The sequence below is a fragment of the Harpegnathos saltator genome, unplaced genomic scaffold (assembly GCF_003227715.2).
Source record: "Harpegnathos saltator strain DR-91 unplaced genomic scaffold, Hsal_v8.6 scaffold166, whole genome shotgun sequence".
Lineage (NCBI taxonomy): Eukaryota > Metazoa > Arthropoda > Insecta > Hymenoptera > Formicidae > Harpegnathos > Harpegnathos saltator.
The window spans coordinates 688,336-705,683 of record NW_020229946.1 but is presented as its reverse complement, the minus strand read 5'-3'; the positions used below and the strand labels follow the sequence as shown (position 1 = coordinate 705,683).

Here is a 17,348-nt window from a genome sequence, read left to right as displayed (position 1 = left end):
TGTAATACTGTAATACCGCCCTGCATTGTAATCATCCGCCCGTGTAGAAATTTTCTGGAATTTTCCCAGATGTCCAGCAGATTCCGATTAGAATTTTCAAATTTGTCTCGAAATATTATTTATCCGATTATAATACAATATTGGGAATCTCATTCTTGTTTGAAGTATGACTATTCTATGTCTGAAATTAAAATAGAAACAATATTGTGTGTTCCGTTAGTTTTTAAGGTTTAATATAGATGGCTATAGTTAAAAATCTACTAGAGATATTTTGAAAGTTGGTACGCCATTTTAAAGCTTGGACATTTTTACAAATAATTTGACACATGACATGTGCATTAGTGAATACCCACACTTAACCACACTTTTTGTGTGATTGACAATGGAGCGTGGTAAAGAGCATTTTCGACATTTATTTGCTTTATTGTTTCGACATTTATTTGCTTTATTATTTCGATTCGAAGAAAGCGGTTGCTGAAGCCCACCCCGATCCATTTCAGAAACTTATTCTGACTTTTCTTCATCGGTTAAAACATGCGAGTATTAGTATCGGCGATTTCAACGTGGTGATTTCGATGTAAAAGACAAAGAACGTTTAGGTCAACCAAAAAAGTTTGAAGATGCTGAATTGCAGGTATTATTGGATGGAAACTCAGCTCAAACGCTTCAAGAATTAGCTGAAGCATTAAATGTTGATAAATCAACTGTTTCAGATCATTTATACGCAATGGGAAAGATTCAAAAAGAAGGCAAATGGGTTCCACATGAATTGTCGGAATTGACTATTCAAAATTGTTTAACCATTTGCATTTCATTGCTTTCTCGTCACAAAGAAGCAGTTCTTGTATCAAATTATAACTGGAAATGAGAAATAGGTCTACTATGATAATCCTAAGCGTAAAAAGTCGTTGATAAGTCCAGGCTAACCATCGACTCCAAAACGTAACATCCACGAAAGTAAGGTTTTATTGTGCATTTGGTGGCGTCGTATTTTATGTTGCTACAACAGAATCAAACAGTCGCTGGTGTGCGTTATCAACAAAAATCGATTTAAATCATGATTTAAACCAAAAACGTCCAATAATAGTAGGAATAAAATGCAAAGTGATTTTGTTGCACGACAATGCTCGACTGCACGTTGCAAAAACAGTCAAAGATACATTATCGACATTTCAATGGAAGGTTCTACCATATGCCGCATATTCACCAGATGGTGTTTCTTCCGATTATCACATATTTTGATCTATGTAACACAGCCTTGTTGATCAGCACTTCAAATCATATGAAGAAATACAAAAATGGCTCGATGAGTGGATTGCTCCGAAAGATGAACATTTCTTTTATCGCGGAATTCATTTGTTGCCCGAAAAGTGGAAAAAAGTTATAGCTGGATGGAAAATATTTTGAATAAAACATAATTTAACGTCTCTAAAAAATAAACGTGTTTCTTTCGCAAAATATCCCTCAAAACTAATCGGAACACTTAATACTATAGAAACGCGTATTTTTTTCAATGTCGGTATACTTGTATAGTAACAAGGAAGAAATCCTATTTTTATGCACAACTATCATATTCAGTAAAATAAGCAATCAAACATAAAAATGTAAATATTTAAAATTCTAATGAAAAATAAAGTGCAAGGGGAAAAGAGTGGAGGAGTTTTCACGCATACTTGCAACATCGCGCTTCTAACTTGAATCTGAATAGATTTCACGGAGTCGGACTCAAATAGATGCCAAGTGAATTTCGAGAAATTTTTCATTTTGGATAATGACTACCGTGGTAAAGTTAACGTGTTAACATGAAGGAAAAGATATTACCTAAGTAAATTTATTCATTCATTCGTGAACGATTCACCTGGTCTCCAAAGTATTTTGTTGTCACACCTCCACAGTGGACGAATGTTGAAGGAGGTCTTTTTAAACATTCCTTGTGCTCTCTTGCTTCCGGCCCATCGTCGGGCTCGAGTTTAACTTCACTAATATACTTTTGCGCCCCGCTGCATAAAAGCGAGATGTATCCGCGTTTCAGTAATCGGTTGAACTTCCACGACTAGCGAGTGAACTTCGAATGAATAAAGTTTGCGGAGAGGGGAAAAAGTCGACCGCCGCTTCTTTTCCCTTTGTTTTCGCTGAGCCGTTGATTAATCGATGATAATACGTCGACCTTAGTGTCGGGTAACTTTGAGAAATAGCCTTTAAGTGGTGGCGATGCTAGCAGCATGAAACTTATACTCTCTTCGAAAGTATCCGCCTAATTGGGATTTTGTCCTGCGGCCTCTTGCACGAGACAATATGACCGCGTGTAGATATAAAATTTACATGATAATTTGTTATCAAATTTACTTAAAAATGTTTCAGTTATTTTTGCAATTCATATAAATATTTTTTATGCTATTTACATAATACATTATTAATATACAAGTATATTACATCGAGATATTCACTTATTGAGATCAAGTTAAATCTTATCAGTGACTCTTTACATCGCAGATTTGTGTCCATTGCCTTTTTATCAGTCCGCATTCCGCGACATGTATAGACAAAAAATAAAACAATCGCGAAACACTATTTAATATTATGCAAATTATTTTCCCCATTCCGTGATATAATGTCCTATAATTTATTAAATAAAATTTTGCCATCCTTTTATTCCCAGAGGCAAAATTAGCCGCCGCAACCTTATAAAATTAAACAGTCTAACACACATAGGTGCAATTGCGGTCATTTCCCTTGAGAAACTTTACACGCGGACAAGCTTTTAGCTTTCTCGCGCAATAATCGTCAAAAATTTCTAGCACACACAATGCCCTTTCCACTTTCATCCTCGTGCGCTGCAACGTACAACTATAAACGCGGTATAATTACCTACAATGAATTCAAACAACATTGCTTTTAGAGATATAATTATTATTTGGTGCTCCAAATAAAAAGCCTCAAATTTAGAAACTGGTTTTCTCAGATGCCCGATAAGAAATTTCAAATTTAGAAACTTTCAATTTTTTTTCCCATCTCTTTTTCCGTATCTATTTATAAATAAGAAACGGCATAAAAATCATATGGCATAAAAAACTTATCTCTTTGGTTTATTTTATTTTTTAGTAAAACGAAGATTCTCCCTCTCTCTCCCTCTCTCTCTCTCTCTCTCTCTCTCTCTCTCTCTCTCTCTCTCGCTTTCCTAAAAGTTTTATTAGAAATTTGAAATTAAGTTATCTGTTTTATGTATCGATGCGATTTTTTTCACACAGATGCGAAACGAATCTTGTAAATGACGTTTCTAGAGAAATATACATTTCAATGCAAGTTCAATCTCGAACAGAAGAGCTGTCCTTTCCGCGCTATCCTTCTCGGATACTTTGAATGTTGCGAGATCAAAGCCTCCGCCGAGACGAATTTCAACTTAATATGTATCCTCGAAGGCACAACACAAGAATCTTATAATATGGCTGCGCTACAAGCCGCGTAAAATCATGAGAAATCAAAGATCCTCACGTAACGAGCTCAAATACTGTATATCTATCTCTGAAATGTTTCGGATATTGACAAGATTTTTTCTCCGTCTGTGTGGCGAAAGCCCCAATATTAGCACACCGGTACAAAATGTAACAGTCCATTGCAAATACTCCGTAATCCTGCCATAACTGTCTGCTCGCAGTGAATCCTGATTTAGTGTATAATTTGTACAAGAGCATCGTTACCATTATGCCGGAAGATTTGTCGGACGGTCATTTTTCAATGAATGATACCGACCGCGTGCTCTCTTTCTCCCTTTCCTTCATCCTTTCTCTTCCTCCCTCTTTCTCTCCTGCCCCCTCCTCCTTCTCTCTCGCAAGCTCGCATGCGCTTTGTAATAAATTCCAATCTTGCGGTCTAAAGTGTTACATCGCGTTTTGAACCACCGATACAGTTGGGTCGACGCGTTGGTAAACTTTGCCGGCACTTTTAAGCTTGTTTAAACTACCAACTTTTATCGGCCATTACTCACATCGAGAGGGTGGTTTTAACCGATTAGTTTGCTATCAGAATCGATAGGCTATAGATACCCGTGGCCATAGAACACGCCCGACGCGACTGGCGCCGCGTTTATCTATATACATTGTATGCATGTAAGCGGTCGCGTGTACTTTATACGCGTGTTTGTATGTCGAACAAAGACGTAATTGCATTAATGTACACTCGTTAACAATTTCCGTATGCTCGCAAGTATGTATTATTGCGCAGGAAAAGAGGGAGAGACAGAAAAAGAGAGAGAGAGAGAGAGAGAGAGAGAGAGAGAGAGAGAGAGAGAGAGAGAGAATGTGTGTGTATAGTACGTATATGTGATACGTGTGCGTGCATGCATGTGTCGGTGCACGTATATATATATATATACAGGGTGTCCCATTTAACCTTACAAATCGTAATATCTGGAAAACTACATGTCGGATGAAAAAAAGTGGGTAATGAAATTTGTTCGTCTCGAAGGGGGACATCCAATGATATCAAACTCGACCTCCCACCCCACTCCCGGGGGGTGGGGGTGGGGGGCAACTTTGAAATCCTAAATGGGAACCCCCATTTTTTATTGCAGATTCGGATTCTACGCCACAAAATACGTAAGTTTCGTTCGAAACTTTTTTTTTGATTCGTGATAGATGGCGCTGTAATCGCAAAAAATTAGATTTTCTTCAATTCTCCAGAAGTGATCATTGGATTGAAAAATAAAAAAATACCTGTTCAATATTTTTAAAAATATTTTTAAAAAACATAACAGTTATTCCCCCCATCCCATAGGGATAGGATGGGTGGTAACTTTCAAATCTCAAATGAAAACCCACATTTTTCATTGCAGAATTAGATTTTACGTGAAGTTTTTATGAAAACAATTTTTTTCGCGTGATAGATAGCGTTGAATTTTTCCGAGAAACTACTTTTAGCGTTACCCAGGAACAACGACGAGGACGTAGTAGCTTTCTGTTCCCTTCGGGGTGCTTGTTTTAGGTGAGTCCCCTCGCCTCTCACCATTGGGATGCTTGTTTTAGGCGAGTCCTCTCACCTCTCACCATTGGGATGCTTGTTTTAGGTGAGTCCCCTCGTCTCTCACCATCGGGGTACTTGTTTTAGATGAGCCCCCTCGCCTCTTACCATCGGGGTGCTTGTTTTAATTTCTCGGAAAAATTTAACGCTATCTATCACGAATGAAAAAAATTGTTTCCATTAAAACTTCACGTAAAATCTAATTCTGCAATGAAAAATGTGGGTTCTCATTTGAGATTTGAACGTTACCACCCACCCTACCCCGAAGGATGGGGAGGAATATCTATTATTATGTTTTTTAAAAATATTTTTAAAAATATTGAACAAGTATTTTTTATTTTTCAATCCAATGATCATTTCTGGAGAATTGCAGAAAATCTAATTTTTTGCGATACAGCGCCATCTATCACGAATAAAAAAAAACGTTTCGGACGAAACTTATATATTTTGTGGCGTAGAACTCGAATCTGCAATAAAAAATGGGGGTTCCCATTTAAGATTTCAAAGTTGCCCCCTACCCCCACCCCCGGGAGTGGGGTGGAAGGTCGAGTTTGATATCATTGGATCTCCCCCTTCGAGACGAACAAATTTCATTACCCACTTTTTTTCATCCGACATGTAGTTTTCCAAATATTACGATTTGTCAGGTTAAATGGGACACCCTGTATATATATATATATATATATATATATATGTGCGTGTGCGTGTGTGTGCGTGTGTGCGTGTGTGTGCGTGTGTGTGCGTGTGCATGTGTGTGTGTGTGTGTGCATGTGTGTGCGTGTGTGTGCGTGTGCGTGTGTGCGTGTGTATGTGCGCGCGCGCGCGCGCGTGTGTGTGTGTGTGTGTGTGTGTGTGTGTTTGTGTGATAAAAAAGAAAGAGAGAAATGTGGAGGCGGCGAGCGAAAAGGGAAAAAAAAGGATGGAAGGAAAAGAATATAAAGAGAAAAAGGGAGAGAAAAGGAAAGGGAGAGAAAGAGAGAGAGAGAGAGAGAGAGAGAGAGAGAGAGAGAGAGAGAAAGAGATGGGAGAGGGGAGAGAAATAACGCGTCAATACCGTTAGCTGGTAACTTGGTCAACATTTGTTGATTGTTTGCATTAGTCATTTTTGGTTGGTCAACATAGCAACCGCAACGCCGGCTGCCAAATGCCGGCGATGTATACGTAACTTTGCAAACACCGCCGGAACTTTCGTTTTCACGTGGAAGAGTACACTATGCAACAAACAATTTAGAAAAATCCGTTTAATATATTTAGCTAGGATGTCCATGATCAATCGGAAATGCGCTAATTAAACGTACATAAGTCCCATCCGGTTGCCCGTCGCCGGCCTCTCAGAGATAATTAGATGCATGCGTTCATCAAACACGTTAAATCGGGTCTAATCTTGAACAAACATCGTAGGAACGTAACGAACAACAAAATAAATAATAATTAATGAATTAAAAAGTATTCAAGTTTTTTACCGTTTTCACCGTGGATACAGTCATTCATTTAAAGCAATAATTTATTTAGCATTAATTTAGCAAATACACGTCGCAAAACGTTATTCAAACGCGAAGTTTAGTTCCAGTCTTTGCAAAGAGAGGTATATTCTTCGAAGAAATAAATTTCCTAAACATAATATAACGTATTTTCCGGCTTTGTGTAAATAATATTACGATTTTTACGATATTGCTAGTTATACGGACGGACGGTCGTTTCTCGTGAGAAATCCTCACGATGTAGAAATAAAATATGTTAATGTGAAATGACGACATCTGCGAACTCGCTACGCGCATTTTGCGGTCTATACTTTTTTCACATTTATTTGTGTTCTCCTCACGTTGACTGCAATGTAGAAACTCTACGAATTCGATCGCGCTTATGTGGACTGTTTTATTCGTCTCAGACGAGACACATTTTCAACTGGCAGATTAATATGTGCCGTGTAAAGAACCAATGAAATCGATATTGTTCTGCACAGAAATATTATTCCATAACGAACCAATTTTAGATCGTTCAAAGTAAATCGTCGTACGTGGCTGGTGCGTACGATATTGCGTAACAAATTCGCCGTTTCGCACCACAAACTCTGATACTATTAGATATTCATTTTCCCAGCATTTGCCGAAGCTCATTGCGCATGTAAACCTCTGGTGTATAAATTTATATAAAATTATACCTTTCTCTCTCTCTCTCTCTCTCTCTTCCCCTCTCCCTCTCTCTCCCCCTCTTCCTCCCTCTCCCCCTCTCTCTCTCTTGCCCTCACCTCTCTCTTATTCTCTTCGACTATGTCACACATGTTTGTTTGGATTTACGTATCGTATACGAATGTGTTCATATATACGAATCTATTTGTGTGTAGACTTTTTTTTTAATAATGCCAATACTTTTTTCTCTATAATAAATCCGATATTAATCTGCTTCGCAATATTTAGATAGATGATTATAGCTTTACTGCATAATATTTAAAAAAATTTGTTCAATAAAAATATACGGTAAAGTGCGGTCAAATACCTATTAGTGGCACATTAAAAAACTATAAAATATATAAATAAAATATGACCAACCTAGATATTGTAGCATCAAAATGAAGAGAGCCGATATACTGGCTATATATTTTAATAATAAATTAGGTCCCAAAAATGTGATTTACAAGAAAATGGTGAAACAGTGATATATGCAAAATCTTAAGATAGTTCTCGAACAAACGCTGGCATGCAACTTTAATAACTCTCTGATTCTCTGATTGACTCTGATCGACTGACTCTCTGTGACTTAAAAAATTGACGATCGTCATTGGCTGCGTTCAGCAGAACAAAGTGATTATGCTATGCGTTTCGTCCGAATAGATTACAGGTAGTCATGTCACATGATTCCCGAAATGAACAAGCATCTTCAAAGATGAGCGCCAAAACAAAATAATTTTGCGCTCCGCTCGGTGCCGCGCGCGGTGCTGTCCGCTGCGCGCGCACCCGTCTTCATTGTGTTGCTTGTTCTCCCGAACAATAGCATCGAGTGTTTCCTCTCTTCAAATTATGGGAAAGCATTCTCATTCGAAGTCCCGGAAATGGTCTCGCTTCCGGTCACACTAATCTATTACTTTTTGCCTTCAGGAAAAATTCTGGCGAACGTTCTCCGGCCACGGATACAGAGGTAATATAACCTCCAGATCGAAATGTCCGCGTGACGAATCCCGCGGACAACGACACTGCTCTTCCAGTGTGCATTCTCGTTCATCAGAACGTCCGTTGACAATTTTCTTGGAGAAGAAGCTAGATGCTCTTCTCAATTTACTCATACACTCGGGCTCAACCCGCACGGATCGGCAGGAGGCCGATCGTGTCATAACCTCTCCATCGGTGCGGACGGTCAAGAAGCCTGTACGACGAAACCAGATCCTCCGCTTAGGAATACGGAAAGCTCTAACCCTGGAGGTAAGCCTGAGTTAATGTCTCGAGGCTGTCCTTCGATGCAGGCCCAGTGACATCATTTCTGGACTGCGAACCATTACCTAGAGTTTGGTCTTGTCCGCTAGATTCTTTCATAACGAGGCTGTCCTTCGAGGCAAGCCCAGTGACATCATTTCTAGACTGCGAACTATTACCTAGAGTTTGATCTTGTCCGCTAAATTCTCTCATAACGAGGCTGTCCTTCGAGGCAGACCCAGTGACATAATTTCTGGACTGCAAACTATTACCTAGAGTTTGGTCTTGTCCACTAGATTCTCTCATAGTGAGGCCATCCTTCGAGGCATGCCCAGAGCCGCCTATCTCATTCTCGTTGAGAATAACGTTTCTCTGGCTCTATGTTCACTCGCAATAATATGCTCAGCGACTGGCCAGCAAGAGGAAACGGAGGAGATAACTCATCCTTCTGCGAAAGTTACTTTTGCGAAATCCTCTCTTCCGGACACGACGTCACACCTTCTCAGCAAGACGAAGTTACTGCGTGTAAGAGAGTTTTATTGAGGGGCGATCCGGATGATGTGGTCCTAGGTCCGTCAGTCCATGAGCTAATACGACATGGTCCTCCACCTTTACAGTGGTTAGGCGAGATGTTCATCAGTACTTGCTTCGGCAATACATATATTAAAATTAGGACGATACAGGGAAGATTGGCATAACCCCTGCGCAAGGATGACACGCAAAATCGTGAAGAGTTCCACATTTAAAGTCGTCACTCAAAGTGTTATTGAAGCCGCAATTGCAGCGCAAGCAAACGTATTTTGAAACTGCAAGCGATACTGGCCGTTTAATCTCTCAGCATCATACTTCTAAGGCTAGATGTGGTCTGATTATGCCTATGTTAACTTCATCCGCTAGAAACGTTCTTGATGCATTGCCTATTGGCAATCAGCTTTTTGGTGAACAATATTTAACCAAAAATGAAAGACGTAGCAGCAGCGGACAAGTTAGTTTGCAGCTTTATTACTCTAGTGCAGGCGCCTGCGAAAGCGAATACTGCAAATAAAAGCCAACCTTCCTTTGCTCATAAACCCTCATCATAGGGAAATACGAGAACCTTTGCCAACAAATCAGCGTCTTATCGGCAAGAGTTGTACCTCAGTCGACGAGACATCGGTCGAGCACTCAGACCAGGAGCCAGCGCCCCCGCATATAGAGGTAAGCATTGCGGGCAGGCTTGCTCAAATTTTCGAGATCTGGTCAGATCTCACTAACGACTCTGACGTTTTAACCGCAGTTTCAGGCTATAAAATACCTTTTCTTATAACTCCTTTCCCCCGCCCATATTGGCGGGAACTTTGGTTGAGTCCATTAGAACAGACGCTGTGTGCAAAGCAAATAAGGCGCCTCATCTACAAGGGCTCCATCGCCGAGACCACCTTTACAACGGGTAAAAAAAAAGAAAAAAGAGATTCATTATGAATCTAAAAATCCTCAACAGATATATTCTTCTACCTCATTTTAAGATGGAGGATCTCGGGACTGCTACCCGTCTACTATCTCAAAATTGTTTTATGGCAACATTAGATTTAGAAGATTCTAAATTTTTAGTGCCAATTCGTGCAAATTATCGCAAAATAATAATAATAATAACATCTTTGTTTCTCTTTTCAGGAACGCCTTTTTGAGTTCTATGTATTACCTTTCGGCCTCGCCACAGCTCCGTATAATTTTACAAACATATTGCGACCTATCGCAGCTCACCTAAGCGAACGAGGTTTATTGTCGGTTATCTACCTTGATGACTTCCCGCTTTTCGGGGACTCGTAGGAACAATGCTCTGCCAACACACACTAAGAGAAAGGTATATGATATTTGGAACTATAATGATATAGTAACAAAATTATAGTCCGAAATATCATATTTATAGTTCCACGAACTATGAAAATATGGCTGACGCCAAAATGAACTATAAAATATAGTGAGATTATAATTAATTCAACTATATTTTTCTATCAATATAGACACCACTCTGGATTTACTCAAGAGTCTCGGTTTTGTTATTAATTCCCCCCCAAAAAAAAGGAAAAAAGGAAATGTAAACTTCTCCTGGCGCGAGAACAAAGATTTCCGGGATTCTTGTTGAATTCATCTACTCTGAATATAACATTACCTGAGGATAAATGTTTAGCCATTCTGGAACGCCTTGAGAAGTATTCCAAGAAACGTTCCTGCAAAATTCGAAATTTGCTAGTTGAATAGGCATTTTATATAGAAATTTTTTCAGATGCCTCCCTCACAGGTTGAGGTACATTTGCCTGCACGAATAAAAACTCACGATTGGTGGTCATACTTGGAACGCAGAGAGCATATAAATCTTCTAGAATTAAAGGCTGGGAGTATGCTCTCAGATCTCTGCGAGTCATCTCTCAGCACTCGCCAAGTCAATCCGGCAATGGTATGAAGCACGTGACCTATATATCTTTGCTTCTTATATCTGCTCTGTCGACAACGTTGTGGCGGACACAAAGTATCGCTCGGTGTCCATAGGCACCGAAGGGGAGCTTACTTCCTCCCTTTTTTGCAAAGATTAAGAAACGATTCGGACCATTTGACGTCGATTTATTTGCCACTCATAACAATGCAAAAGGTAATACCTTTGCCTCGTGGCTACCGGATTCCTTTGTTTTGCAGTCGACGCTTTTATTTTCGACTGGGGGAATTCTAATTTTACGCCTTTCCTCCTTTCGTACTTATTACTAGAAACTTGCGGAATATCGTAGACGATCGGTCAGAGGACATTTTAGTTGTACCCCGATAGCCAGCTCAACCTTGGTTTCCCCTCTTCCACCAATTATGTACCGGATTATATATTGGATCCAATTCACTTCCGGCTACACCCTAATTTATTACTTTCTTCCTTCAGGACTCCACACCCAATCGGGCACAACATTTCCCTGGTAATAGGAAAATTATTAGGCAAGCGTTTAGCCGAAAAGGTTTCCCGGACGACACCATAGACAGCCGTCGCATTGCTTGAGGCCTCGAAGCTATCGCAATATTCTAAGCCCATTTAATTGTGGTGGAATTTCTGCACTCAGCATAAACTTGACTGGTTGTGCCCGGCAATAACACTGATTCTCTCCGTCTTATCTTCGCTGCTTCGTAAGGTTAACGCTTATGGAATTCTAAATTGTATCGCTCAGCGTTCTCGCTTATCACGGATGTTAATCTTGGCTCAGACGACAGAGTACGACGTTTTTTCAGAGGCGTATTGGTTTTAAAACCTCCTAAATCCAAGCACGCACTGACATGGGATCCAACGCCTGTCATATTTGGCCTCTCTTTGGCCTTGTTTTTAGAACTTCTTACGCGCAAATTTGCCACCTTGCAAATTTTAGCTTCAGTGCAGCGTGTACAGACTCTGGGGTTAATTAAGCGACGTAATATTTATTCCTCGAAACTACTGTTATTATTAAAGTACTTGATCGTATAAAGACCTCTGATTCAAACCGGCCTCAAATGGTCATAGTTTTTCCATCACTTTGATGATCAGCCTGCTTTGTCAATTTTTTCGTTATTGCATTTATATATTAGTAAGACAGCGCATAATTCTTCGTCAGAATCCTCTTCGGCCTTATTTTTTAGCTTTAAGAAGCCCGTCCGTACCATATCCACTCAAACGATTAGTCGTTGGATGCGACTAACACTGTCTGAAGGAGGAGTTGATACTTCAATTTTTACGACTCACTCTACTCGTCACGCCGGCTCTTCGGCCGCGCGTCAAAAAGGTATTTCTGTTGACGATATTCGAAAAGCGGCAGGCTGGTCGTCCACTTCGTCAATTTCAGCGAATTTTTTATAACCAACTATTATTACCCACAACTAAGGGGGCTGAAGCGATTATCTTGAATCATTAACTGTGAACTTAATCTTTTTCTTTTCTAAATGCATTATGCTAGGAGTTGCGCTAATAATTTTACCTAGGCATATTTCATTTCGTTTTGCTACCTAACAGATGCATAGCGTCCTTTTTCCTTTTGGTCTTTGTAAGGACTTTTCTTCAAAAAGGAAAAAAGAAATATCTCGCGGTCACAAATCGTGGCTTTGAACAGCTTGAACATGTAATCTACTCGGACGAAACGCATAGCATAATTGTATGATCAAACGAACTCCTGAGTGAAGTTCGATCATAATTATGCGTATGCTTTCGTCCGAGTAGAGTCACCCTCCCTTTCTTTGGAACTTCGTTCGTCGTTCCCTCCCACCTTCGATTTGTGACGGCTTTGAACCATGAAGCGGACAACGCCGCGCGCGGCACCGAGGGCGCCAAATTGTTTTGTTTTGGCGCTCATCTTTGAAGAGATGCTTGTTCATTTCGGGAGTCATGTGACATGACTACATGTAATCTACTCGGACGAAAGCATACGCATAATTATGATCGAACTTCACTCAGGAGTTCGTTTGATCATACAATCAGTGAGCGCTTAGTGATTCTCGCTCCTGATTGGTAAATACTTCTGGATCTATGATGAATCTAAAAGAATGTTCCAATCACAGACAATAATCACTAAGCGCTCACTGATCATTTTATTCTATTGAACGCAGCCATTGTCTCGTCGCGGTCGCTGCGTCCTTATGCGCAGATCCTTTCTAGCTACGATTAAACAATGATACTTCGGCGTCACACACCTTCCAATACTCCTTGTCCCTACAATATACAAAACTTTATTGAGAAAAAAATATCTAAATTAATCTAACTTTATAGCTCTTGACGCGCTAATTAGGAATCTCCAAATTCTAAAATGGACCGACATATCGTTCCAGACGAAACAGTCCATTTAAAATTACACGCCACTATATGGTGCCACTTATTTTCATAAATAAACAGTGAAATTGTAGCAAAAAAGTTTTGGTAGTCATTCAAGTTAGAAGAATGAACTCCAATGACCTTGATCTTGACATTAACGTATGCTATTAAATTAATCTTACTGAATAAAATGAAATTTTCAAAAAAATTTCAGCCGTCACTAATTGTTTATTGGAAAGTTTTAAATGTATGAAGTTGCATAAGTACGACAGTTTTCTAACACTTTATACATTAAAAAGTAAGTAATGCAAGGTGTTCATGAAAAACGAACAGTATGTATGTAAAGCAATACATGTATTATAGGTCATGCCATAAGTAATACGTTTTTCTCATTGGTCAAAGTGAATGATGCAATATTTTATGGTTATTGCATAATCGTACAATGTATATGTGTAATCATTAGAATTTTGCAAATTTTTTCAAGTAATTGTGTGTCAGCTAAATATTTAACATGAATTTAAGAGTGAAAAATAAACGTCATTATGGAAATGTCGAAAGAGCATTTAAGGCATATTTTGCTTGGGCCGAGACAGCACTGCCACAACAACGATAGATAAAATATGCAAATTCATGGTCCGGGTATTATAAGTGTTAGCCAAGGTCAAAGATGGTTCCAGCAAATTTAAAATATGATGTACAAAGAGAGCTCGATTCATTCTTTGGATTAAAGTACAAGAGCTTCTATCGCCAGGGTATCGAAAATTTAAAATTAAGATGGGAAAAAGCTGTAAATAAGAATAGTAAATATATCTTAGATTAAAATTGAATATATTCTTTTTTATGTTGTTTTAGAATCTATTCTAAAAAACCGCATTACTTATGAGATAATCCGATATATACGCAAGGGATGGACCCCCTTTACATCTTCTACAAACTAAACTAATCTAATCCAACGCATATCGTTATAAACAACATTAGAGATTGCGTTGGATTATACTATTGAAGATTATCTTGAAATAGAACATGAATAAATAAAATGATTATTGTATAATGATAAATAAGATTATTATCGTATAATTGTATAATTGTGTATTGCTAAAGTTTCTTATAAAAAATCGATGAGCATAAAAAATACAATAGTATATACATCTGCGTACCTTTTCGTAAATCTCCAATACTACCCATTTTTTAATATGGTGGCCCAAATAAAGTGTTAGAACTCAATATCTTTAAAACGGCTAGATGAATTTTAATGCTTCTGGATTCGGTTTTCTCAGCTCGATGTGTCCTTTTATGTGGACTTATTTTCATTTTTCGCAATCACTTCCTTACAGCGTGGGACGCATTAACTTTGTTTCTTTAAATAATACCCCCAAAAAATTTTAACATTAGTGGGTCCTAGGTTGAAGAAAACCACTTTCGAAAATTCTGTTCTAAAATCATTAATTTTCAATTAATTTGAATTAGTTCTAGCAATTTAATTGCTAGAATCAATTCAAAATATTTCAGGGCACGGAGCTCCAAACGCTCACATCTAACTGATTCACTCACCGATTTTCATTCTGTTTATTACCCAATAATCGAGTTTACCATAGACCAAGGTTGAGAGTGTAAATAATGTTTCATATAAATTCGGTGAAAGTGTGGAAATTGTTCTATTCATATGCAAGCGTACAAGCAAAAGATATGGCATAGTTTGATACAAAAGTTAATATGCTATTAGTTCTTGGTGAATGCCGAAACAATTATCGCGAATTAAGTAACATCTTCCGACAACATTATGTCATTGAAAAAATCATATAGCTTACCAAGAAACTAGAGAGACGATTTCGTACTACTGAATTTGTAATTGCTAAAACGCGGAGTGGAGTCAAGAGCACTGTAAATGAGGATAATAAAATAAATATTCTGCACATAAATTCATGCATAAATCAACGCCAATTGGAAAGAGAGTCTGGCATTTCGCAAACATCGATTCGCTGAATGCAGAAAGTTGAAAAATATCATTCATACTATTTGATTTTATATCAAAAACTTTTAGCATCATAGATTACCAGCAGCGTATCAGATTCTGTACATAGATAAAACGAACCATCAAAAAGAACAATAATTTTCGTTTTAACGTTCTATTCTCCGATGAATCAATATTCACCAATTGTAGACAAGTAAACCGACATAATTTATATATTGATCCCGGAACAATACACATTAGATGAGTACTATTCAACAACGGTCGTTGAATGGTTGAACGAATAAATGGTCGTTTCAATAACGCTGGTTGTTAAATGTTCGGTGTGGCATTGTCACACACACAGAGACTCCGTCATCGGGCTATATTTTTTTTTAAGCCACGGTAACAAGTCAATCTCATCGTAATTTTTTAAGTAACGAGCTTCATATACTATTAGAGGATGTTCCACTATGTATTCGACGTGATATGTGGTTTCAACAAGATGGAGCACCGCCACATTTTGCTAGAATTACTCGCACGTTGCTGAACGAAATGTTTGGTTAACGATGAATTGGGTGTGGTGGACCTATTCAATGGCCACCTCGCTCACCTGATCTAACCTGATCTAACTCTTTAGATTTCTTTTTCTGGAGTATGTAAAGGAAAAATATTTGGCACAATCCTTACTATCAAAGAAGAAATGAAGGAACAAATTCGAGCTGCCTACGCATCGATTACGCCAGCTATATTCTTAAGTGTGCGCAAAGATTTTATCAAAAAAATATTTAAATGCTTTGAAGTATATGGTATGCATTTTGAACATTTATTAAAATTTATTAAAATAAATCATACAAACTCTGATTTCTTTAGTATTTTGTCCTGTCGTTCCTACTGCATTTATATGAAACACTCTCAATCTTGGTCTGTAATAGACGGATTCGATCATTGGGTAGCAAACAGAGTGAAAATCGATGAGTGAAACCGTTAGATGTAAGCGTTTGGAGTTTCGTGCCCTCAAACATGTTGAATTGGTTCTAGCACAGAAATTAATGATTTTAGAAACAAAAATTTTTCGAATAAAAGTGATTTCTCTTTTAATCTAAAACCTACTAATATTAAAATTTGTTGAAGATGCCATTTGAAGAAACGAAGTTGGACCTCCCACGTTACAAGCAGGTGATTGAGGAAAATGAAAATAAGTCTACGTGAAGAAGCACATCGAGCAGAGAAAACCGAATCCAAAAGCATTAAAATCCATCCAGCCGTTTTACAAATATTGAGCTGTAACATTTTATTTGGCCTACCCTGTATATAGTGTCGGAAAATTACATTCCGTACTTATGAAATTTCTTTTGCTTATATTAAATTTTTTCAATAAACAACCAGGAACAGCTAAAATCTGTTGAAAATTATTCAGCAAGATAGCCTCGGCAGTACATCAAATCAAGGTCATTGGAGTTGATTTTCCTAGACTGAATAATTATTCAGTTACTAAAACTTCTTTTGTTCATAACTTTTTAATAAACAATAAACGGTACCACTTTTTAAGATTGCTGTGGAACATAATTTTGATAATATACGTCAAAGTCGCGTTGGCTACTCTATGTATTTATAAATATTCACCATGTTAAGTTAATTGTTTGTTAATCTGAAATGTAAATTTACTGGCTATTTTCCATTCGATTCGATCGAATGGAACATTACAGAATCCCATATTGCGAATTCAAAGAGAATTCGAGACTTAGCAAACAATAATATTAGACAGTTATTATTGGAACGTCGCGTTCTTTCGAGACTTTTTTCAGAATGATATCGATTTTAAGTATATGCTACAGATTTCGCGAAAATTCGTGGAAATTAAGGCGGATGTTTACGAGACATCCGGCGCGCGCGAGAATCTAATCTACGTCCCGTGTTCTCTCCATTTCTCGCTTGCACCAGTGCGACACGAAATGTGCGCACAGTCGCTTCCGGGTCCGCGACGGTATCGCCGTTTCACGGAGGGAAAACATCTGGGATCCGGAAAGCCGGAACGACACGTGAAGGAGCCATAAAATCGATATTGTAACGCAACCAACAACTATCTCGCGCGCGCTGTAACGAACCGCTCCCACGTCGGCAACCCAAGTAAATCGCAGGTTCGTACGTAGCATGTACCAGATATACGTGTAACAAACGAGCCGCT

At 38.4% G+C, this 17,348-nt stretch overlaps 1 protein-coding gene and 1 non-coding gene across 3 annotated transcripts in view; one reads left to right on the top strand and one right to left on the bottom strand.

Annotated features, from left to right (window-relative positions):
* Tmtc2 (Transmembrane O-mannosyltransferase targeting cadherins 2) overlaps positions 1 to 17,348 on the bottom strand; it is a 520,379-nt gene that overhangs the window by 130,773 nt on the left and 372,258 nt on the right. The gene's annotated exons all lie outside the window — the stretch shown is intronic.
* Positions 9,063 to 9,169, top strand: LOC112588168 (U6 spliceosomal RNA). Its single transcript, XR_003112606.1, has one exon. It is a non-coding gene; the product is annotated as a U6 spliceosomal RNA (small nuclear RNA).